The 24,274-nt window shown below is 53.2% G+C and overlaps 1 protein-coding gene across 3 annotated transcripts in view; it reads right to left on the bottom strand.

Moving 5' to 3' along the window:
- ZNF423 (zinc finger protein 423) overlaps window positions 1–24,274 on the bottom strand; it is a 330,174-nt gene that overhangs the window by 159,354 nt on the left and 146,546 nt on the right. The gene's annotated exons all lie outside the window — the stretch shown is intronic.

Below are 24,274 nucleotides of genomic sequence, written 5' to 3'. Positions count from 1 at the left end.
TAAAATACATACATAATTACCTTTTTCAAAATTGCATGAACCATCTGAAATTGGTCTGCCAATCCCTAAAAGTGTCTCAGGCCCCCCCTGTGAGGCTCCTCCTCTGGCCTACACTTCGCACAGGACTGCAGCTCGCGGTGTGCCCCTCGCCCCGCTCCAGGCCGGGAGCGTGCTGGGGGTGGTGGCGTGGTGTGCCCAGCACAGCACCTGGCCAGAGGCAGGCAGGGGAGAAGGGGCGGGCTGGGCCCCGAAGAGGGGGAAGAGCCCTAGGATTCCCCACCGACGTGCTGGTGCCAGCAACGCAGCCACTCTGCGGGCCCCACTCACCCTTTATACTCAGCCAATCTACGACTCAGCAGAGAAAATTTCAATTTTCCCTGCATTTTCACGTCTCAGCCTCCAGAAAAATTGCCATCGTGGGTTTTGTTGCCGAGCTGTCAACCCTCGATGACTGAGACTGCTCCGGCCCCGCCTGGGTTGGGAGGAGATTAAAGCAGCCTCGGGAAGGCCCCGAGTGCAGGGGCAGCAGCTGGGGAGGTGGCCACCTGGCCCAGGACCACAGTGAGAAGGAGGAGCCCCGTGTGGCTGGGCTGGCATGACAGGTGCCCCCCGGAGGCAGCTGTGGCCAGGGGCAGTCCCCTGACTCGACTTCCAAGTGTGGGGCAAGGCAGCTGCAGTCCCAGACATCACAACTGGGGCATGCAGTCCCCTGGTCCCTTCTCGGCATCGCTGACCCTTCCCTAGGCACCCCTACCCGCTGCCGCCACCTCTGCTTCTTCAGCCTGAATGGCCACCACGTCCTTATGCTGTAACCAAGCCCTCATCTTACCCTACACTGTCCCTACTGTCATAAATAGACTTGAACATCATCATAAACTATGTTCACTGAGCACTTACTATATGCCATGCTCACTTTTTTTGTTTACTGATATTATTAAGCATAAATGTTTTGCGCGTATTAATGCATTTAAACCACACATAATCCTTTCACTAGACATATTTTACAAATGAGGAACCTGAGGCTCAGAGGCTGAAATAAACCTCTGGGAGTATCCAGCTGCCACCCGTTGTGCACGTGGGGATACTGAGGACCTGAGGTTTGAGAGAGGGACTTGCCCCAAGGTAGATTCCAGCAGAGCTAGGAGGATCTGACTGCCTGACTCACCAAACTCACAAAATGTCAGTACGTTAGAGGTGGGATTATGGGAACCCTCCCAAAACACACACGCACACACACCCCAGAGGAGGCCGAGAAGGCTAACGTAATGTAGAGGTATAAACAGAGAAAGACCACCCTGTGGAAAGTGATGGATCACCCAGGACCCTTTGCACAATGCATCACCCACGACATCCTCCCCCCAGGGCATCTGGGAAAGGGAGACACTGCCCCCAACTCAGCATCCCTGAGGGTGGTGGTGCTATGCCCACAGCCTGCCGGGGCCACTGTCCCCAGCAGGGCTAGCTACCAGCTCATGTCAGCACCGGCACAGAGTAGGTCGTCGACATTTGCTGAATGTTCCATGAACGAACGATGGATGAATGAGTGTCTCAGCCAGGTCGTTAGTCAGTGCTGGGTGCGGGGCTGTGAATAAGCTGTGAATTTCCTCCTCCGCCGTTCATACTGCATCAAAGCAGCTCTTCACTTGTTCATCTTTTCCCAAGAATGTCATTCTTGGGTTATTCTGTGAGGGTCTCCCTACAGGTACTCCTGGCTTAGAGCTGCCTAGAGACAACTCTGAGAAGCCCCAAACTTCTGGATCCCTGGGAGCCCCCACCAGGTGCCTGCCAGTACCCATCTGCTTGATGATTGAATAAATGCGTGAATAAATGAATGAAAGGGTACATTTCAGGTCTTGTCCTAGAGCAAGCAATTGGTAACTATAGCATGAATAAATGAATGACTGGATGGATGGGTGGATGGATGGATAGATAGACAGATGGAAGGAATGCTAAGCCCAGGGCTTGGTCTAAAGGAGGCACTTTCTACCTGTAGTATGAATGAATACCTGAATGAGAGAATGAATGAATGAACAAACCAACGAACGACAGAGCTAATCGCAAAGAAGGTGCCGGGAGCCACTCAAGGAGGTCCCCACCAGGTGGAGGCCCAGGGGTTAGTGGGTGGAGGCTCCAGCTGGCAGCTGAGGGGTTAATGAGTTTGACCACCTGGGCCCAGAGGGGCCACCCCCTGCAGAGCCAGGTCCCTGGGGCGTCCACACATTGTGGCAGAATGCAACTAGTCCAGTGTTCAGTGTAGCCCGCATTTGTCATTCTTTCCTTTCAAAGAACCTCTTGGAACCAGGGAGAGAGCAAGGGTATGTAGGGGTAGGGGAGGGGGATGGCAGGGATGGAGGCAGAGCTCAGCCAGCCAGCCTTAGACTGAATCCCTGCAGAAACGGTATTAAAACAAAGGAGACACTGGGAGTGGACACGAAGGGTTGGGGGTGGGTGGTTACAGGCCTTCTATTTATTCAGACCAGAGCAGAACAAATGAATAGATTTAATAAAATAATAAGCTAAGATTCCATGCTCTTAAAGGTACAGCATCAGCAGTGTGATCTGGGGTGGAGTGAAAGGTTTGCATTTTTGTCTGGTAAAACTCGGCAAGTAAATAATCTCTTTCCACACAGCACACTGGAGGGTGAGGGGGGGGTGTGTGTGCATGCACCGGTATGCGTGTCTTTCCCCCCAAGGGACCTCCAAAACTCACCCAAAATCTCCCTACTGACTACCCAACCCCTGCAAATAAGCATGCCCTCCCACTAGGAACACACGGCCAAGTGGCCCCCTTGTAAGTTCTTCTGGGAGGAAGTCAGGCCAGCCAAGCACACGCGGGTATCACCCCTTCCTGGCCATCGCTGCCCTGGGTTTCTCCTTCCCTGCCCAAACGGACCAAAAAAATTGATCACTTCCTGTTCATCTTGGGAAACCCCTTGCATTCATTCATTCATTCTCTGAATACTTACTGACACCTACTCTGTCCATGCCAGGCTCTCTCCGAGTGCTGGACCAGCAAACACACTGGCCCAGGGAGCCTGGTTCCAGGGGCACCAGGAGCGCGTCCAGGAAGGCTCCCTAGCCAGAGAGCTGAGTTCACGTCCCAGGTCCACCGCTGACCAGCTGTGTGACCTCGGATCCGTTACAGAACCTCTCTAAGCCTCACCAAGGGGGAAAATGGACAGAGAACACCTTCCGCCTCCTCTGGTTGTGGTGAGGATTAAATAGGATAATCCACTTCGGCCCAGCACTGGGCACACGGGAAATGCTCAATGAATGTATCATTGCATGTCGTTTCCAGATCGGTGGCAGCAAGAGCAGAGGCTGCTGGGAAGACCCCTGGTCAACCGCAGGGCTCACCGCCTTGGTGGACCATACCTCTCACTCCCAGTTTACCCTTCCCATGAGCATCCTCAGTTTTCCACATCCTCACACACCATTCGGGGATCTGAGATAAGAGCCGCTAACAGCATGTGATGGAAAGAGCTGACCCCACTATCTTACCACGGAGCCCGTCACGGAACCCAAACATAGAAGGGCCCTCGAGGGGACCCAGTCCACTCCCTACCAGTACTTCCATCCCCTCTGCCACTGGTTTGGTCCCTTGCAGTGATGGGGAACTCATTCCCTTCTGAGCTTCCTTAGCAAAAAGAAATGGATGTCATCATGAGCCCTAAGGGAGGGCCTGCTGACCACCTCTTAGGGACAGGAATAACGGGATGCCCGGACTCCCACCATCCTCTGAGAGGAGACAGAATCAGTCACCTGGTATGTGGCAGCCATTTTTTTAAAATAACATTACAATTTAAATTCATTTATTCCTTCAACAAGTATTACCAAGTGTCTACTCTGCAGCCCTGTTCCAGGCTCTGGGGACAGGGTAGTGAGCACAGACCCTGCCCTCAGAGAGCCTACAATGTAATGAGAGGAGACTAACAATAAAGTAACAAATCCATCTGTAGTAAGTCAGGTGGCACTACAAAGAAATACGGAGCAGGATAAGGGCAGAGAGTGAAGGGACCGGGTGGTGGGGTGCTACTCCAGACAGGCGACAAGGTGACAGTTGAGCAGAGGCCTGAAGCAAGCAAGGAAGCAAGCCAAGGAATCTAGAGGTAGAGCATTCCAGGCAGGCGGACTAACATGTGCAAAAGTCCTGAAGCCGGAGCGAGCTACCTTGGGTACATTCCAAATCTCCATTTTCTGAGATGCCAGCATGATGCTCAGAGTGAGGGCACTTGTCCTGCCTTCAGAGATCACAGACCAAGCTATTCATTCCCACAGAGACCCAAAATCCAACCCCAGCGTCGGCTCACTGTGTGACCTGACGCTGGTCTCTCAACCTCTCTGGTCTTGGCTAAGGCAACAGCGAATGGAGGCTGAGCATCCTCCAAGCAGGCACTGCCAGGGAAGGGAAGCCCCTGGGGTCCCCCCCAGTCTGCCGCTCTGTGCCACACGCACCCACCATTCCCCTCTACCCCATCACGCCATTCTCACGCCCGCACCAGCAACGCCACGCAGGATTGGCACGCCTGCCAAAATAGCTATTGACCCAGTAGCCAATAATAACACGTTATCCCATCAATTTGTTTCTGAAACGCTGTGTAATTGCCGAACCCAAGTTTGCCATTTTGGTAGCTTGGTTACGACAATAAACAGAGAGAAACTCACCCGTTCCTTCCCAAGGAGAACAAGTGGCTGGCCCCGAGAAACACCCGCTTAACACCAAGCCCCGTACACCGTGGGGCCCCACGGAAGCCACTGGGAATCATGGTCTGGAGATCAATAGTCAGAGCCTTGTCTCGGTGTCCTCTTGGCATGTCCCCCTATGACTAGAGAGGAGACCGATGTCTGGGAGGTGATGGCTTGGGGCCACGGTGGCCTTGTGGGTGGCAAGGTCGAGCCGAGAAGGCAGCACTCAGGCAGCCTCCCAGCCGCCAACCAGGAACCAGGCTGTAGGAAGTGAGACAGATGTGAGGGGGGTGGGAGGAGGGGGGAGGGGCGGGAGCCAAGGCACTTAGGGGCCAGCAAGCGCTCCAGCCCAAAGGGCACACAGACGATCGGGGATGCAGGCCAGCCTTCTTGGAGGAGACGGGGGCCGGGAGGCCACCGGACGGACACTGAGAAAAGGGCAGGGGGAAGCAAAGAGAGGAGCGCCAGACCCAGAAATCAGGGTGCTCCCAAGGGGCCACACCCTACTCCCACACTGCAGGACCCAACACAGATCTAACAGCCCGGCCACCAGTGCCTCCTAGGCCCTCACTTTTTCTCTCCTGGTCCAGGAAAACAGTTCCCTTCCTTCTGGATTAGAATCCACTCTGAGCGAACATTCTGCTTCCCAAGGAGCCAGGAGCCTCTAATGGGACTCTTGGCATTCTGGTGCAGACACCAGCCTGCTTTATCCATTCGTCCCCTCCAGCCCCGCCTCTCCGCTTACCTCTCCCCCCTGCTCACCAGGGCGCCCCAGGACAAGTTGTTTGATGCCCTTGTTCCAGGCACCCAGCGGCGGGGCAGGCGAGGGCTGGAGAAGCGCTTCCCACTGCCCCACTGGTGACCTCAGCCCCGGGACGCATCCCCACTCTCAGCCTCAGCCGGGGAAAGGATGGGCCCAGAGTGGCTGCTCCCGCCGGCACTTGGCGGAGAATCCAGCTAGTGGGGAGAGGAAGGGCCTCGGGGAGGGAGTGGGGGAGGAGACAGAGGAGGCCAAAGGCTCGGCCACTCAGCCAGATGCTGACCCAGTTGAGGGCCCCAGACCCCAGGGGCGCCCGAGAAGTTCCGACTCCCCCTCCGGCTCTGGGATTTCTGCAGAGATGAGGGGCCTGGGGCAGTACCGCTCCAAAGCCCGTCCCTGAGGTTGGGGTTAAAGGAGGAACACGGGGCTGCCAGGACAGGGTGGGGGACAGCCCCTCAGAGGCCCTGGGTGGGGTGGGTGCGGTGCCGTCTGCGGGAAGGAGCAATCAGCAAATGGAAACCAGGCCCCAGAAACGGGCCAGGCCACAGTGGCTGCACAGCTCCAGGGAAAACCCTGCTGCTCACTGAAAGGTGCCCCAACCCCGGAGAAAGGCGCCTTGCAAATGAAAGAGCCGGGAGGGGGCTAGGAGGCTGAGGCAAGATCGCGGGTGGCAGCTGGCTGCATCCACACATTCCCTCCTTTTCTGCGCTCCGAGCACCTCCACTATTGGCACATTATCCTCCAAGGCCGGCTGGCCCGTAAGCGCTGTAAAAAGCCAACTCACGGAGCAATTTTCCTCCCTTCTCCTCCCTCTGTGGCCTTCGGTCAGGTTTCCAGCAGAGCTGGGCCTGAGCTGCATCCTGGGCCTGGAAATCAGCGTCATGCTGGGCCGGGTAAGCGTTAGTTCCCACCACGTTCATTTTTGGAGATTCAGCCCTCAACACTGAATCCTCAGCCCGCATCAGTGAGGAAGAAGGCCAGGCGGAGGGGGAGGGGCAGGCACACACAACTACGGATGACAATTTGAGATTGGTGGGACCCCAGGGACCTGACATCAAGAGCTTGCTGTGTAGTGAAATGCTGGAGAGGGTGCGGAGAAAAGGGAACCCTCCTACACTGTTGGTGGGAATGTAAATTGGTGCAGATGCTATGCAAAACAGTATGGAGGTTCCTCAGAAAACTAAAAATAGAGTTGCCATATGATCCAGCAATCCCACTACTGGGCATATATCTGGAGAAAACTCTAATTCAGAAAGATACATGCACCCCAGTGTTTACAGCAGCACTATTTACAATAGCCAAGACATGGAAGCAACCTAAATGTCCATCAACAGATGAATGGATAAAGAAGATGTTATATATATACATATATTGATATACACACACACACACACACACACACACACACACACACACAATGGAATATTACTCAGCCATAAAAAAGAATGAATTAATGCCATTTGCAGCAACATGGATGGACCTAGAGATTATCATGCTAAGTGAAGTAAGCCAGACAAAGACAAATATCATATGATATAGCTTATACGTGAAATCTAAAAAAAATGATATAAATGAACTTATTTACAAAACAGAAATAGACCTACAGACATAGAAAACAAACTTATGGTTACCAAAGGCGAAAAGGGAGGGAGGGATAAATTAGGAGTTTGGGATTAACATATACACACTACTATATGTAAAACAGATAACCAACAAGGACCTACTGTATAGCACAGGGAACTATACTTGGTATTTTGTAATAACCTATAAGGGAAAAGAATCTGAAAAAGAATATATATATCTATATGTATACCTGAATCACTTTGCTGCACACCAGAAACTAACACAACATTGTAAATCAACTATACTTCAATTAAAATATGTTTTTAAAAAAGAGCTTGGTGTGTAATGTAGTCCAGTAAGTGTAGATGTCATCTACCCATTCATTCATTCATTCATTCATCTCCTCGACAGATGTTGATGATGTGCTTAGAACCCACCAGGCACTTTGGTGCTGGAGGTGTGAGGGGAGAAAACGCAGGCACAGTTCTTGCCCTTCGGAGTTCACAGCCTCCTGAAAGAGACAGACGTTCTCTACGTGCTGATATCTGCTACAACTGGAGAAGTCCCCGGGGCGGTGGGAGAACAGGGGTTGGGGTGCAAGAGGGCTTCCTAGAAAAAGCAACCTCTACGTTAAGACCAGCAGGATGAATAAGAATTAGCCAAGGAAAAGAAGCAGGGATGGAAACAGAGGTCCAAGCAGCAGCCCCAGCACGTGCAAAGGCCTGGAGGTGAGACAAGTCTTTGACCATTTCCACTAAATTTCATCTGGCTCCTCTCCTCGAGCCGTGGTGGGTGGCCCATCCCAGCAGCTCCGCCCCCAGCTCCCCCCAGCTCCCAGACTCGGGGAGCCCCCCACTGGCACCTCTAGTGGCTAAGCCCATATTGGAGACCTTCTTTCCCAGCTGAAGTTCTTGTTTGAAATGTTTTCATATGTTTATTTTTAAGAGGGGATGGGAAGAGAAAAGGGAGTCCTGAAGGTCTTTTACTTTTCAGGAAAAAATTTAATAAATAAATAGAGCCTCAAGAAAAGGGCATGGAAAGGTCTCTGCATCTGTAACCACTGAACAAATTAAAATTAGCTCATTTAATCAGCTCCTAATGGTCTGGCTGTCCCGAGTGGGCCCTGGAACACAGCAAACTTCACAGCAGAAATGCGCAGGCCAATGTCAGTTTATCCTACAACAAAGGGATTTTCTAAATAGCACGATCAAAACTCAGCAAAGGCCGGGGAGAGCTGCGGAGACAGAACTCGGCCCCCCAGATCCTGGTGGACCCCCACCTCCCGGCTTCGTCCCTTTGAATGGAATTGTTCTTTTGGCTTTTGTTCTAATTATCTAAACATATGTGTAACTCTGTTCTACAAAGTGTGTTTTAGCCGGCAAAGTAGGTAACGTTAGCCCCTGCCATAAATTCCTGGGGTCCCTGCCCTGAGCCCCACGCAGTCAACACCTCCCCCTTCCCACTACCTCCAGCCTCCCGCACATGCAAGACAAACACACCTACACACTGCAGTCACATACTCACACGGTTCTATACAAGGTCACAGGTCATGCACAGTCACATACGCATAGTTATATGTGTACAGTTACATGCATGCACAATTACATACACACAGTTACTACACCACACACAGGCACACAGCTCTCCAGTTCCTGTCTAACAGCTGGAGGGGGGAGGTGCAGCTCACCAGACCCCCAGGGAGGGCCGCTGTGCACACACCTGAGGCCCAGGCTGGTAGCAAGGACTCTCATTTCCCTGAAGTGGTTTCTCCACTCAACTTGCCACCTGGGCTAAGTCATTAGGGCAATTGAGGAGAGGGAGCAAAAGAAGACCAAGGAAGGGGACCCTGGGGTCAAGGGAAAAAAGGGCCGGGGTGCATGGTGCCAGGGCGAGCCGGGGCCAGTGGCCACTCCCAGGCCTGGCAGGGAGGCCTGAAGGCAGATCCTCTGCCAATGCTGAGCTCACCTTCCCGTCCCGCAGCCTCCCAGCCGGCCGACCTGCAGCCCTAGAGTCCTAGGTGCTCAGCCCCACGGGACATAAGGCAGGCTGGCTTCAGATCCTGGCTCCGCCATTCACTAGCTCTGAGCCCTCACCTCCTCCTCCATAAAATGGGAAACAACATCAGCCCCATGGAAACGTCATGCTGATCAAATTGGAGAGTGCCGTACACTGCCCAGCATGGAACAAACTACATCAACCTTTGCTGTGGCTTCCCTTTATACACACGGGCGTGGTGGCCCAAGAGGGTGGTCAGACCATGGGTTAGTGACATAACCAGACGAGAGCTAGTCATTTGCAGCTTTCACTTTCTTACCCAACGCCAATCCCCCAAGTGAGGAAGGGGGAATAAAAAAAGTAAATCAAAGACATTAAACAGGGACTTCCCTGGTGGCGCAGTGGTTAAGAATCCGCCTGCCAATGCAGGGAACACGGGTTCAAGCCCTGGTCCAGGAAGATCCCACATGCCGTGGAGCAGCTAAGCCCGTGAGCCACAACTACTGAGCCCGCGTGCAGCAACTACTGAAGCCTGCACGCCTAGAGCCCATGTTCCACAACAAGAGAAGCCAACGCAATGAGAAGTCCGCACACTGCAACAAAGGGTAGCCCCCGCTCGCTGCAACTAGAGAAAGCCCTCGTGCAGCAACGAAGACCCAACGCAGCCAAAAATAAAATAAAATTAAAAAAAAATTACAGAGAAACTTAACTGGAAACTTAAAAAGAAAAAAAAAAAGACATTAAACAGGGTGTAAGGAGTAACCAACCAGGACGATGGGAGCTCTGGAAGGCTTCTGACCCAGACTGTGACAACGCTTTCCAAATGCCTGCGCCCTCTGAGTTCCACAGCAACATCCTGGGTACGTGCAAATGTTATGCCCAAGACACAGAAACGGAAACCGAGGCTCTCTGCAGCAAGAGGCAGAGCTGTCTTGCAAACGAGTCTGCCTGGATCAAGACCGCATGCTCGTGCCCTGCCCCTTCCCACCGCAATGGTTTCTGCCGCCCTGCCCTCCAAACTACAAACTCCTCCCGAAGGATTCCTAGAGGAAACCCACACCTGAGGATCATCTCCAGCATGCAGCTCCTGGAACTGCAAGGGCCTCAGGCCACTCAACCCAACCCAGACTCAGGAGGGCAGCCCTTCCCCACAGTGGCTCACAAAGGCCTCAATACTCCATACCTCCCCATGTCGAGGAGGGGGTTAGGGGAAGGGCCCTCTCACATTTCACAGACTTGGAAACTGAGGCCCAGAAGTGGTGGGGGTGGGAGACTCAAGCTGCCACAGCTCCCGGGTGGCTTCCAATGGGAGCTGAGTCTGCAAGTCTGGAGTCCTCCCATCCTCCCAGCCCAGCCCTCACCAGGGCAGCACTTCTCCTCAGATCTGTCCTATAGGCAGCACACCTGGACCCCCAGGGAGTGTTCAGAAAAGGGACCTGGATATGGGTTCCAGCCAGCCGGTTCCACTGGATTGATAGTGGCTGTGACCAGTCCTATTTATGGATCCCCTTCTCCATCTGATTGGCAGGGCCTAAGTTGTCCCCTTAGCTCCCTGAGACCAGTCAGGTGGCAGGAGACCAGAGCCGCCTGAGGCACCCTCAGTATGCGCAGGGAAACCTGGGAAACAAGCTCCTTTGCTGAGTCACCAATCCCACAGATTGGATCCTACAGATCCCACATCCTGCAGGCTCCCCCACCCCTGCCCCCAACAAGCACCAGGCCACCCAGGAGGAAAGAAGCATGGGCAGTGGAGGTCAAACACATGGGCTTGGGTTGAATCTTGGCTCTGCCACATACATGCTGTGTGACCTGGGGAAAGTGACCTCCCTCTCTGAGCCCTTCTTCTTTTAGACCCAGCAGGACAGTTGTCCCCACAGACTCCCCTCAGGCTCATACTCCCCTCAGCTGTCCCTGAACCAAGCCCAGCAGGCAGCTGACGAGGCGGCCCAGAGCATGTGGCCCGGCCAGAGAGACACAGGAAAATACAGGCTCCTCTTACAGCGTCTGGACCCAGGAGGCAGGAGTTGGACCCAGATGCCCCTCAGAGAGCCCCAGACTTCACTCTCTTACAATAAGGATTCAGAAGAGAACCACAAGGGAAAAAAATAGTTGGCAGTCTTGCCCCCATCCGCTGCCGTGTCATGCCACACACACAGACCCGGCTGGTCTTGCCTCCCGCTCCTAGGCCATGTGGCCCTACACTCCTCCCTGCACTGAGCCTCAGTTTCCACTCATTGGGCTCTGCTCACCTCGCAGGGCCGCAGTGAGGGTCAGAGGAGAATAATGCCCATGCAGATGCTCTGTAAACTGCCAAGTGCCAGGGCCACAGGTGGCATCACTGGGAACAAGTGGGACGGGAAGGCAGGAGACACCAAGGGCAGGCACAACCTGCCCGCCCCCCTAAATCTGGGCTGTGGCCACAGCAGGAGAAGAGGCCCATGCTGGGGCTGGATGCCCCCTCCAGGGCCCAAAGTGCAGGCAGAATGCGGGCAGTGGTTGCTCCAGCTGTTTGCCTCTGTCTTGGCCAGCACAGAGAGATGTGGCCACCCAACTCAGCAGATAGCACGTAGTAGGTATCGGCAACTGGTTGATGTCAGGGTTTTCCGAGCCCCCAACCCTCAGACACCCTGCTTCTGCACAAGAGACCGGTGTAGACGCCCACAGATCACGGTCCGAAAACGATGGCCCCTGTAAAGAAAGAAGACGTATCTGCGCTCGTCCACGCTCAAGCATCAGACCCCTTGGGCTGTGGCCCAGGAAGGATTGGGGGGGGCGGGTCTGCCCACTTCACAGGCCACCGGGGACGCCCCTACCTGCCTGACTCCACCAGCAGAGAGGTTCATGTGCAGGAAAGCACCCGGCTGGGGGGACAAGAGTCCGGGCCCTGAATTCCAGTCCTGTCTCACTCCGTGCCCTGTGCCATCTCCAACAAGGGTCCTCCTGTCTCTGAGACTCGGTTTCCCCAAGTGCTCCAGCTCCCTCTGCCTCAAAAGCCATGAAACTAGTGAAACGGCACACTGCCTCGCTCTGAGCCAATGTAGGCTACAATTAATCTGAAGCAGGGATTTTCTTAATTGCTGGGTTTTACAACCCAAACAGAAGAGATAAAGTACAGCTAGTTGACAACGCTGGCTTGAGGCAAGACAATTAAAGCATCTTTTGTGTTTGGGAGGAGGGGGAGCTCTTTGAAAAGCTGGTGCGGTGTGAATGGATTGCACCTGGAGTACAGAGCAGAGGCGCTGCGCCGTGAGAAATGTTCAATTCCCTTAGGGAGTCAGGCCAGAAACACTGGGGGGCCGAGCATCTCAAAAGACATGTCTTATCGGGCAGTAAAAGAGAAACATATAAATAAAGGGAGGTTAACCTCCAATTTTCCTAATTGCCTTCCTTCGAAGGCACATGAGGTTCCACACCCTGCAGCCCCTTCGGACTGTGGTGTCGGAGCCCACAGGATTCCCACAACTAGGAAGGCCAAGCATCCCTCATTAGCTGCGCCGGGCTGCCCAGGGGGCACTGGAGAAATGGTGTCAGCAGGCATTAGGCAATGTCCCTCCAACACAAGGATGACTGCCCCCTGGGAGAGGCGGAGGGACAACGTGTGAAGGGGGTTCCTTCTGGCCCTATTCTTGTGGGCAGCTACAGACCTGGCAGCAGCTACCTCCAAAACAGACACAAACCACGGGCATGGAATCCAGCGGCCAACCCCCAGGGCCGGGTCAAGAGTTGGCCCTTCTTCCGCGTCCCAAGCACAAATCAACCTGCTACGGGACATCCCATCTCCTGCCCAGGAGGAATGGCAGAAGTGTGCTTGCACGTATGCACCCGCCATGCCGGGACGGCCGAGAGTGAGAGGAAGGAAGGAAAGGGCAGCGATAGGGCAGTGATGTTGTGTCTGAAGGACAGCGCCACCTGACGCCCACTGAGCATCATTCTGTGTGCGGTGCCCTTCACGCCTTCCATGTGCCAGTCCACAACCCCCTACCCTCAACCCTCGAAGCCAGATGTGTTCCAGAATCCAGACTTTTTCAGGTTCTAGAAAAGTAATATAGTGTCTTTCTTTGGTATTTGGGAACGCCTCAGAAGCAATCAAGCATACTGATACTTCTGCAGCACAACATAATTCACCAACATGAATTAAACAAATACTATAAACGGCTTCGCATCAGCCAGGTCAAATTTTACTGCCAAATGAGTTACCAAAAAAAAAAAACAAAAAAAAACAAAAAACAAAAACTTTCCGGTTTCAGGCTTTCTGGAATCCAGAATAGTGAATAAGGGATTATGGACCTATATTGTCTCTTTAATCTTCCTGGCGACTCTGTGGGGAGATACTGTTGCCATTCCTCCTTTCCAGAAGAGGAAAGTGAGGCACAGAGCAGTGAAGAAGTAATTTCCCTGCAGTCGCATAGCACATAAGTAGGGGAGCCCCACAGCCGTCTGGTCTGAGGGTCTGTCCTCCCCACACCAGGAGGTCCTGAGCAAAGTACTGAACCGCAGTTTTAAAGCTTCCTGAAAAAAACACTCAAGCATCTGTGAATGTCCCCAGTGTCCACAGTCCACCACCACCCCCCCACCACCGGCTAACGTGTGTGGTATTCCGGCTAACCCCACCAGGAGGCGCCCTACCTGGAGGCTACCTAGACCCTGGTGGCATCCCCACACCTCCCAGGGTCCTTGCCAGAGCCCAGAAGCCCAGGGGCAGGTTTCTACCAGCAGGTGAGGCTCCCCACCCCGTCCTGGTGCCCAGGTAATTACTCCCCACCTGACACATTCTGCACAGATCATTTTACCTACAGCAAATATGCTAAACACATCTCCTGCCTGGGAGAAACGGGCTGCGGGGAAATCCCATTTGACAGAGACCAGGGCTTCCAGCAGGACGCCCAGAGGGCAGGGACCCCATCTCTTCCAAAAGACGTGGGAATCCCACAACTCCTCAGGTATACCCCTGGTCATCTCCGACTTCTCTTTCTCGGCAACTTTTTTCAGCTGCAGGGAAAGATTGCTGCATAGGCAAAATCCTGATGCTCCATTACCAAATAATTACCTGATAATTTTGTAGGCATTAAGACACTCCCACCAGCGCGAGCGGTGGTGTCCAGCCCGAACAGAAGCCGCCCTGGACCGCGAGTGCTTGTTAAAAAGAACTCCAGCGTTGAGAAAAACCTCCAGCTGAAGTGCTGGCCCGTTCTTTCTCTGCTCTGATTTCTAATTAAAAATAAAGCAGGCACCTTTCTTCAGAAATCCAATTAGAGAGGAACATCAAACTGATGGGCCAAAGCATGCACATGTGTGCACATACATATGGGTACACGTGTGTGGACTTATGCACACACATACACATATGCATGCACAAACTCTCCTTCCTGCCTTGGCTGCAAATCCCAATCCAGTCTTCCGTTCAATCAGCATCAATGAGGACTCACCAATTTCTGGGCACAGCACGTGACCAAGAAGAAGAAACCCAGAGCCCGTGCCTTCAGGAGCTTATTCTCTAGAGGAGGCTGAGATAAGGGCACAAGACAAGGCAGACCATGGTGGGACCATAAAAGGGGCCCCGTCAGGTAGGAAGCTCAAGTCTGGCTGGCTGATCTGGGACGCCGCCCTGGGGCAGATAGACCTCGTGCTGGGTCTTCATTTATGGGGAAAAAATAAAAAGCCAAGGAGCAGGTAGACAGAACATTCTGGGCAGAGGAAGTAGTAAGGGCAAAGGCAAGAAAAGACAGCCGCATGAGAATGGAAGTTATTCAGATAGATAGATAGATAGATAAATAGGTAGACGTAGATATAATGGGAGTTCTATTACATGTACTTTTAACCTATGTGAATTTACCTATGCATTCAGCAAAAAGACAGAAATAATTATTTAAATGGTGCCTGTGCTTCCATGCTATTTCCCTCCATGAGCAGGTGCCCAGGAAGAGTTGAGCTGAACTCTTCCTTCCATCGGTTTATGTCCCATCAGCCTCTCGTACTGCGAGCCTATCGGCGTGCCCACAGGACTTCTGGTGTGTGTGTGCCCAGTACACAGAGCGCCCTCGGCTGGGTAGCAGCCCAGTTTATGTCTCCGACAAGCGTCAGTGGTCCTGGCCATGTGTATATGATGAGTTGCAGCCGAGATGCATACGGTACATCGTCCCACTTTACAAGTAAGGAGAGCGAGGCTCTCTCAGCGAGTGACGTCACTCTGGTGGAATCACAAAGTCAGCAAGGGGCAGAGCCTACATCTGACCCCAGGCAGTGCAGCCCCAGAGTCTAACCCCTGGACCACTAGACAGGAGAGAGACGTGAATAAAGTGGTATTTCAGCAACATCATCAGGCAGCGGCCCTTGAGCGGACTGGGACAAAGGGAAAGCAAAGGCCTGACACCCAGGGAAGCACCCTATCCTGGAGGTGCCAAGGGGTGGACTGTAGGCCTCAGAACAGACTGGATGGCAGAGAGGGGGAGGTCTGAGGGGAAGGCTAGCATTTAAATGAAGAGATTTTCTTCAATAAGTTCCAACCTGTGAGCTACTGGTGGCCAATCTGTCTTAGGAAGGGACCACCCCAGTCCTTCCCCTCCAGTCATCCCCACCCCTTCCCCACCTCTCTCTTGATGGGAGAAAACACTACCATCCCAAGAAACCCTGGGAAGATGATCCTTCCCACCACCCAGATGGATGGTGGGTAGACAACTTAGAACGGTTCCAGGCAGAGGGTGAGGTGTGCACACCTGTGGTGTGAGTATTCATCTTCCCCTGAAATAATGCCATGCATTTATTTCCTCATGCCAACATTACAGGGTCATGGAAAGAGTACAGAAACAAAAGTCAAAATTTCCAGCTGGTCTACTAACTTGCTGTGTGACCCTGGAGACATCACTTAGCCTCTCTGAGCCTTGGTTGCCTTTACCTGTTGACTCACGCATGCAATAAACATGTACACAGGCCCCATTATGTGCCAGTTGCTGGGCTGGGAATAGAGAGAGGACAGTCAGCCCTACACGGCTCATGGGTCCAAAACATGGGTCCACTGTCCTGGATACAATGTCAGGAGTTTCATGTCCCCACCCATGTGCTGGAACCATTACCCTGGTCATCTCTGTTTAGATGGAGGTGCAGAGAAGTCTTCAGAATTCTAGAAAGTTCAGCCACTCCCAGAATGCCCTCTCTGCTGGGCCAATGACCAGCAGCAGGGGCAGCCTGCCACCCCACCACTCCGTGGTGCCATCAGCCGGGACTGGGCCTGTGGAAACTCGGGAGCCTGGCTGCCACGGCCTCCGCCACCATGGCTGCCACCGCCCCGCCCCCCCTCCAGCTGCCTTTGCGCCTGCTGCCACCGCTGCTCATTTCCAGGCAAATGTTCTAGTTAATTAAAACACACCCAAGTGCTCACACGCACATGAAGCCAAGCTACAAAATCGGCTCTACCCAACAGCAGCTTCTCTTCTCCGGCCTGGGATCCATACAGGCAAGGGAGGTTTCCAAAGCTGTTGTTATTGGCACCAAGGCTTTGCTTGTACGATCCTCCTGGGCACACACACTTACACGCAAGGCATGTGCGGGTGCACACGTGTTCGTGCACACATACATTCATGGCTGCTCCACACAAATGTGTGTGCAGGTATACGACACACATATATTTATGTACATGGGCATGCACACACTCACATATACATGCACACATACCACCGTGCTCCCTCCTCCAGGAAGTCTTCTCCAGCTACATTGGCCCTCCAGCTCATAACATCAGCCACAGTTAGTAAATAAACACTCAGAGCAGGAGGGAATGAGAATGAACTGATAAGTGAATCAATTGATCGTTGATGCCGAGAGCCATCGGGAACAGCACAGCTCTGGCCCCAAGTCCCGTTTGGGTGCTCTCTGGATCAGTAGACTCGACTAAATTCCCCAGGGAATGGAAAGTGCAGGAAGGTACGACCTCCTGCCCTTCCACTTACACTGCGGAGCTCTGCCAGGCACCAACCGGGATCCGTGCACACGCATGTGAGCGTGCTCCTGCGATGTGTACTGTGCGTGTGACCAGAAAACTTACCTTCCCGGATCTGGACATCCACAACAACCAGGAGCTGGCAAGAGAGAGATCTGACCATCAAGGCCAGGAGATGGAAAGCAATTCCCTTCAGTGGGACCCGGCTCCCAGAAAGGAAGCAGAGTGTCTGGCGATCCATGGGACTTCCTGGCATTCTGGGCCTAAAATGGGTACATAGCCGTCACAAGGCAGGTGACTCCAGATGATAAAACAGCCAGGATGAAACAGCTAACAATCCCGCCCCAGCAAGCATTTCTAGCACATTCCAAGTCCACCAAGACCACCTTGCTGGTAGCAACCAGGAACAATCATGTTCTTGATGAGGGTTTGACAGTCATGCAAGAATTCGGCCACTTAGAGCCCTGGATGAGGCCCAGCAAGGAGTTCTGTTCACAGAGATGGGGGCAGCTGTGCTGGGTACCTCAAATCACATCGCATAGACCATCTAACTCATGCCATGGGGCTGGCGAAGCTCTCTGCAGAGAGCAAAAGACATGGCTTTTGAAAGGGTGCTTGGAAAGGAGTGAAGACAGTGGCCCAGCAGTCACCTCAGTCACCCACTCAAAATATGGTCCTGAACCAGCAGTTAGGCATCACCTGAGAGTTTATGAGGAATGCAGAATTCCGGGCCCCACCTGGACCCACTGAATCAGAATCTGCATTTTAGCACATTCCATTGGTAACTGTGGTTATCTAAGAACGAAATGAAAATATACTTCTTCCTTTGAATTTATGTGTTTTATTTTTCAAACAGCAACTAAGTTGTCAGGACCTAAATACTTGTTATTTGCACCTGACTCTTTGAACAAAGGGAGCTATTAGGTATTTCTTTTGGCTTAGGGGTGCCCTGAAAAAAATCACAGATACTAAGGCATTGTGGACCAAGAAAGTTGGGAGCCTCTCATCTTTGTATGAGGTGTGGTCTGGGTGACAGGGACACAGCAGAGAAGAAGGCAAAGTCCTGCCCTCATGGGGCTGACAGTCTGGTGGGGGTGACGGACAGTAACAGGGTAATCAAACGATCCTATGAGATGTTAGGTAACCAGAAGTGAACAGAAAAAATACAGCAGAGCAAGGTAGCATGTGTGAGCCCTGCTCTCCTGCTCTGTCCTCTCCATGTCATCATGTCCCCATGCCAGGTACCTTTCCTCTCTCTCTTCTCACACCTACACAGCTCGTCACCAAGTCCTGTCCATCCTGCATTCAGCCAGGTCTCAAATCTGCCCACCACCTCCCCAGTTTGCTGCCATCACTTGAGTCCAAGCCACCATGGTTGGCAGGTTGGCAGGTTGTTCGGTGGTTCAGTTCGTTGCTTAGTTGCTTGGTTTGGACCACTGTGTTGGCCCCTAACAAGTTTCCTCACGTCCAGTCCAATCCAGACACAGATCTCGAGGGCTCTTTGCAGAGCACAGGTCTACTCACATCGCTGCCCTGCTTAAAATCCCCTTGAGACCTTCCCATTGCTCCAAGTCAAGTCCCAAATCTGCCCCACAGGCCCAAAGTCATCTTTCCCTTGGTCAACACACAACTTCTCCAACCTTGGAATCGGATTGGACCCGCCATCCTCATTTCTTTTTCCATGTTGATTTTCACCTAGTACCTGCTTTTTATCCACAGTAACCACTGAAAGCCCAGCTTTGCAAAGATGTGATGTCATCAAAAGGAATATAGAGTGATCTAATGTTGAAATGGTGGACAACCTCAAGCTAATAGCTCACATCATGTCCAACAGATGTTGAGTATTGCTGTGTTCCCTTGAAAATTTAAAATATATCACAGAGCTCTGACAGATTAGCTGTGCCTTGGCGCACAGTTTGGGGAGACCAATTTATTGAATGAATGGATGGATGAATAAATGAATGAGGTGCATTATGAGAATCTGATATGAGACACAAAATTCAATCCTCACTCCACACAAATGTTCACAGATGCCTGTGAATACTGGTTCAAGAACACCACCCCGGCTGCTTCAGAGCCCACTGGGTCTCCCTCTGGGTCTCAGTCTTCTCAGCAGTATTCAGGTAAGCAGCCATCAGTATACAGGTCAGGAGCCATCAGTATGCAGGTCTGGAGCCACCTTCCATTTGTAAAAGCACAACCTTTAAGCCAGACAAGTGCCAGTGTCGATCAAGGTCAGTGGGGAGAGACAGGGAGAAATAATTTCCTAAGAAATGTTCATGTCCCTCAGCTCCAAGGAACCCCAGAGCTGGGACAACAGGCCTATCCAGTGAGAAGACCAAAAGGCTTCCCAGATTTTGAGAGTCAGGGGTTCAGGCCTCAGGTGAGCGAAGCAGAAAAACCACGTGGGGGACTTGGTACAAGTAGGAAGGGAGGCGAAAAACGAAGGGCGGGTTTGGGGGAAACGACCAAGCACAAAAGGCCTCCTTTGTCTTGAGCAGACGCAGCAGCTGCGCTAGCTTGGGGAAAATGAAATCCACCAGCATTCAGACTAAGCCGTTCCCAAGTTTAAGTGGAAAAGAGACATGGGTTCTCTTTCGGCACCTTCTTTCGTCCTGGGCAGCAAAGCTTTTGTGCTTTTGAGGGTGGAGAGAGGGAAGGAAAAACTCGTGTGTATTAACACTGTCAAGTTCACGTCAGCGACAGACATCATAAAGCAAACGGGGCAGATTTACAAACCTTGGTGTTGGAAGGACGGACGGGGAGATTGAATGGCAGGGTGCGTGCAGCAAAGCAGAGGCTAATGAGACCTCAGACCAGATCCTTTCACCGCAAATGTCAGGGACTTCAAAGTGACGGCTCCCCGGTCCTGTGTGTACTGAGAGGAGCCCGTGGGCACGCCCAACCCCATGGCCTCTGCCACCACCTGCAAGTGCCTGCCTGCGGTTCCTGAAGGTTGTGAGGGTTGTGAGCTGGGCCTTCTGGCCTCCACACATTGTCAGAATTCTTTCTGTACCCGACACAGCGCCCCCTTGGCACCCCCTCCATCTCTGCCCACGGCTCTCTCCTCCTTTCCTCCCCAGCCCCCTCCATTCCCCTCCAGTTTCTCAAGGTGGGGGACCACCTTGTCCCCCACCTCCACTTCCTCTTCCCTTGTCTGCTTGCTTTCATCCCTTGCTTTCCTCTTCACCCTCAGAGGGTCTGTCCCACCTCCCTGCCTGCTCCCCCCTACCTATTCCCTTATCCTGCCCCTCCTTCTCTCCATCCCCCTTTCCCACCCCACTCCCCAGGCCCCTCTCTCCACCAAGGAGAAAGGAGCCAGGGAACGGACAGGGCTGCTGGGGGTCGCTGCGAGCTCACGGGGCTGGCCGAGCACATCCGATCCCACCTGCTCAGGGGAGAAGGCTGGGCCGGTGCACAGAAGGCCCAGCCACAGGGAACAGCCTAAGGCTGCCAGAGCCTCCCAGGCCATACGTGCCCAGCCAGGGTCTGGAGTAACAGCGAGGCCTGAGAATCCCCCTCCCCTCCCTCTGTAGCAACTGCCCCGGCCTGGAATCCCAGGAGGGGCATTGCATCTGGCCAGAACAGAATTTCTGACAGATGGGATGTCGCCGAGCATGGCAGGAGGGCCTGAGAGATGGGAGGAGAGGAGAGAGCCAGGCTTATGGGGGTGCTGAACTGGTGGAAGCCATAGGGGTCGGCCATGGACAGCATGAACTCTGAGAGAGGGTGGCCTGGTTCAAATCCCAACTCCATCACCTCCTGGCTGTGTGGCCTTGGGCAAATTAGAACTTCTCTGGGCCTCAGTCTCCTCATCTGGAAAATGGGAATGAGGTCACGATACCCACCCCACAGGGATGTGGTGATGATGAAATGAGATGCTGTATGTCATAAGCACTCCATAAACAGCAGTTATTATGTGGTAATGACAATCATTACAGCTGCGCCCAGTGTTGGTGGCTCTGAGTAGGTGTTAGGACTTCAGCACAGTGGCCATCTAGGAAACGCCCCCACCCGGGACTCCCATCCCAGGATCCCGACCCCGGCATGTGTCAGGCAAGGGAGGGTCAGGGCTGAGGACGCACCCAACAGCTTGCCCACCTGCTTCTGACCCTGATAAGGAAGGGGCCCCTCTCCAGGCTACAGAGCTTTAGTGCCCGGAGGACCAGGGAGTCACCCTGGCCATCCATCTGTATTCTCCAATTATAATCTTGTGGACAGGAGCAGAGGGGTGCTGCCCGGCGCCTGCCACTAACTTTGCTATCTGACTTCTGGCTCAACAGTACTGACTGAGCTCTCCTGCGTGCCACCACTGGAGTAGTAAGTGGTGGCCTCGGCCGAGGTGGCCCCTCATGGAGCTGACCGTGTCATGCGGGAGACAGACAATGATCAGAAAATTACACCAAATACATGTAAAACCTGTTTCACTTACTGCACACTTATTTTAAAGCTGGGGTGAGAGCTACAAGGAAGAACTTAGCATAAGTAGTATATTCTTATACCTAATACTCATTCTTAACTTAAGTACATTCCTTCTTTGGAATCCCAAATCTTGGAATTTCAGAGGTGGGTGAGATCCACCATCAACTTTAGACAGGGAAACTGATGCCCAGGGGACAAAGGGCCAAGTTCACTCACAGCCACCCAGTGGCAACCCAGGGCTAGAACTCAGTTCTCCTGACCCCAGATTCAGAGTTCCTTCCTCTCCGCCACAAGGCACATTGAAAACAGTCCCCTCAGGGAGACCAGGGTCCAAAAGGAAACTCGGAAGAAGAAAGGCCTCCTGTGAAATTCCAATGTGCCAGGCATGACGCCAGCACTTTATCCACACCTCATGCTTGATCCTCACATGGTCGTTAGGAGCAGCTGTACGGACCACGGACTCTGGAGGCAGGTCAGACCATGAACTCACTGGGCGAAGGAGCAGAGTATGTTAGATTCTCGCAGGTTATAATCCTGCAATCCCACAAGTGCGTGGATAAGGACCAAGAGAAAGGATGTAAACATGAAAATAGGGTGTTTTGAAAAAAAATCCTCGTTATCCAAATTCTACTAACTGCTGTCTTTGATTCATCTATTGAGTTCTCAGGTTGTCAAACTATAATAACATGGCCAGATACAGCAGGGATAATTAGATTCTCAAATTGCTGTGGGGAAAATCAAGGGGACATTTATAAACTATCATGAGGAAGTTCATGCCATTAATTAGCCCAAAGGTTGGATGGTGAGAGAATAGGGCAGGGATGAAAAGACCCCAGGCTACCAGCCAGAAAGCCATCTTACATAGTGGTACGTATGCCTCCCCACTGCCAGCTCAGACCTGGTCGCATTTCTCTTGGAAAGCCTGCTTTCAGGATGAGGATGAAGAAAGGGGAAGCTGAGTCCCCCAAGGTGACATCAGGCTCCTCGACCCCAAGCAGCAAATCTAGGGGGGCCACCCTGGACTGACAGTAGAAATCCAGTTCCTGAGGAGTATGGAGCCCACCTGGGAGCCCTGTCTTCCCAGGAGAACCCCCTACACAGAAGTCCTCCCCAATCTGAACCACTTCTAGGCCCCTCCATCCAGGCTAAGCAGGAAGCACTCCCCCTGCCACAACCCAGCTGCAAGCGGGAGCTGCCGAAGACAGGGGGTCATAAATGAACAGGCCCTGTCAGGCGGGGGTGTCTGAGGGCTGGCCGCCAGGCTCTGCACACACCAGGCAAAGCAGATTTGTGTGCAGCCTGGACGGCAGGTGGAAATATACAGCCCTCCTGCGTCAGCCCAGAAAGGCAGGGGCACACGCGCCATCCACACAGCTGCTGGCCATCCAGAGGATTTACAACGGAACAACGATGCTGGACAGGCTACCTCCGTCTGGGCATCAGGCAGCCCAGCCAGGTACGCAAGCCCAAGGGGTGGCAGGGGGTCTCCCTCCAGAAGGTAGAGAAGGAGGAGCCCAGGGAAAATCTTCAAGGATCAGGCAGCAACCAATCCCAACATGTATTAACTGTTCTGCGGCCTCACGGAGCGGGTCCCCTCGCCATAGGCTAGGTGTGTGACAGGGCTGGGTGGGCCCAGCTGGGGATGGTGCAGGGGACGCCCTGTCCTCACGCAGGGTGGGGTCTTGGGAGCCAAGCGGCAGCCAGGCTGGGGCTCCTCGAGCTCGAGCCCCACTGTCCTCACCAGATTTGCCCAGGCCCCTACCCGGCCCAGGGCTGTCAGAACAGGGGAAGGATTTCTCCACCCAATTCATTCTTCCTCCAGGCCTCCCCGCTTCGGGGAAGACCTCTCTGCTCACCTCGATACCCAAGCCAGAAACCCGTGGGTCATCCTGGTACCACACTCCCTTGCCGCCAATACTGAATCCATCTCCTAGTCCTGTCAATTTTGCCATCCAGAACGAACAGCTCTCCAACACGCCCTCTGCTCTCCACCCTGACTGCCTGCGCCATCCCCTCGGCTTCCCCGCCCAGCCCACACCCACCCTCCTCAGAGCAGCTGCGTGCAATTCAAAGAGCGAATCTGACGATGCTGAGACCGCCCCAGAGCTCCACCTTGGCCCACGAGGCCCTGTAGGGCCTGGTCCCCACAGGGCACCCCCTTGCTCACCAGGCTCCCAAGACTGCCTGCTGACAGTCCCCCAATTTGCCAAATAGCCTCCTGCCTTGGGGTCTCTGAACACTCTCTGGACTACCACCCCCCATTATTTCTATTCATCATTCCACCTTCATTTTCTTTTTCTTTTTTTTAATTAATTTTTATTGGAGTATAGTTGTTTTACATCATTTTCAACATCAGTTATTGGGAAAAGCCTTTGCTTCTCTCGCACGTCTTACACTCTTCCTTCCGGACATATATCCTCTGATGATATATGTAGTTACGTGGGGATTTGTCAATTGTCCTTCTCCCCATGACCCCCTGTATGCCCAGCACCCGGCATAGAGCCTGGCACACGGTAGGCACTCAATAAATACCTAGTGAAGCATCCAGTGCGTGAAAATCCTGGTACTGGAGCCTGGGGTAGATGGGCAGGAAGGTCAGCCTCAGACCTTCCCAGGAATGAACCATTAGCACTGCCCAAAGGACGAGGCAGTTCTCACAGGGACCTGTCCCCGGGGTGGCAGGATGGGTCCATGCCCTCATGAACACCAAGCATTCAGTGGAGGTGACAGGTGGCCTCAGACATCATGTGCAGAACCCTTCCAGCGCAGCAGAACTCGTTGCCAGGAAGGCCTTTGCGTCCACCTAGGAGGTGGTCACTTTCGGGTCACGGGCCTTCCCAGTCTGCCCCAGGCAGGGGCTGCAGTGCACGGGCCCTCCGGACTCTCCTGCTGCCCCCCGCCTTGTTCTGGCAGCCGAG

The sequence above is a fragment of the Eubalaena glacialis genome, chromosome 18, assembly GCF_028564815.1.
Source record: "Eubalaena glacialis isolate mEubGla1 chromosome 18, mEubGla1.1.hap2.+ XY, whole genome shotgun sequence".
NCBI classification, from domain to species: domain Eukaryota; kingdom Metazoa; phylum Chordata; class Mammalia; order Artiodactyla; family Balaenidae; genus Eubalaena; species Eubalaena glacialis.
Note: the sequence above shows the minus strand (reverse complement) of the source record. Positions and strands in the feature narration are given on the sequence as shown.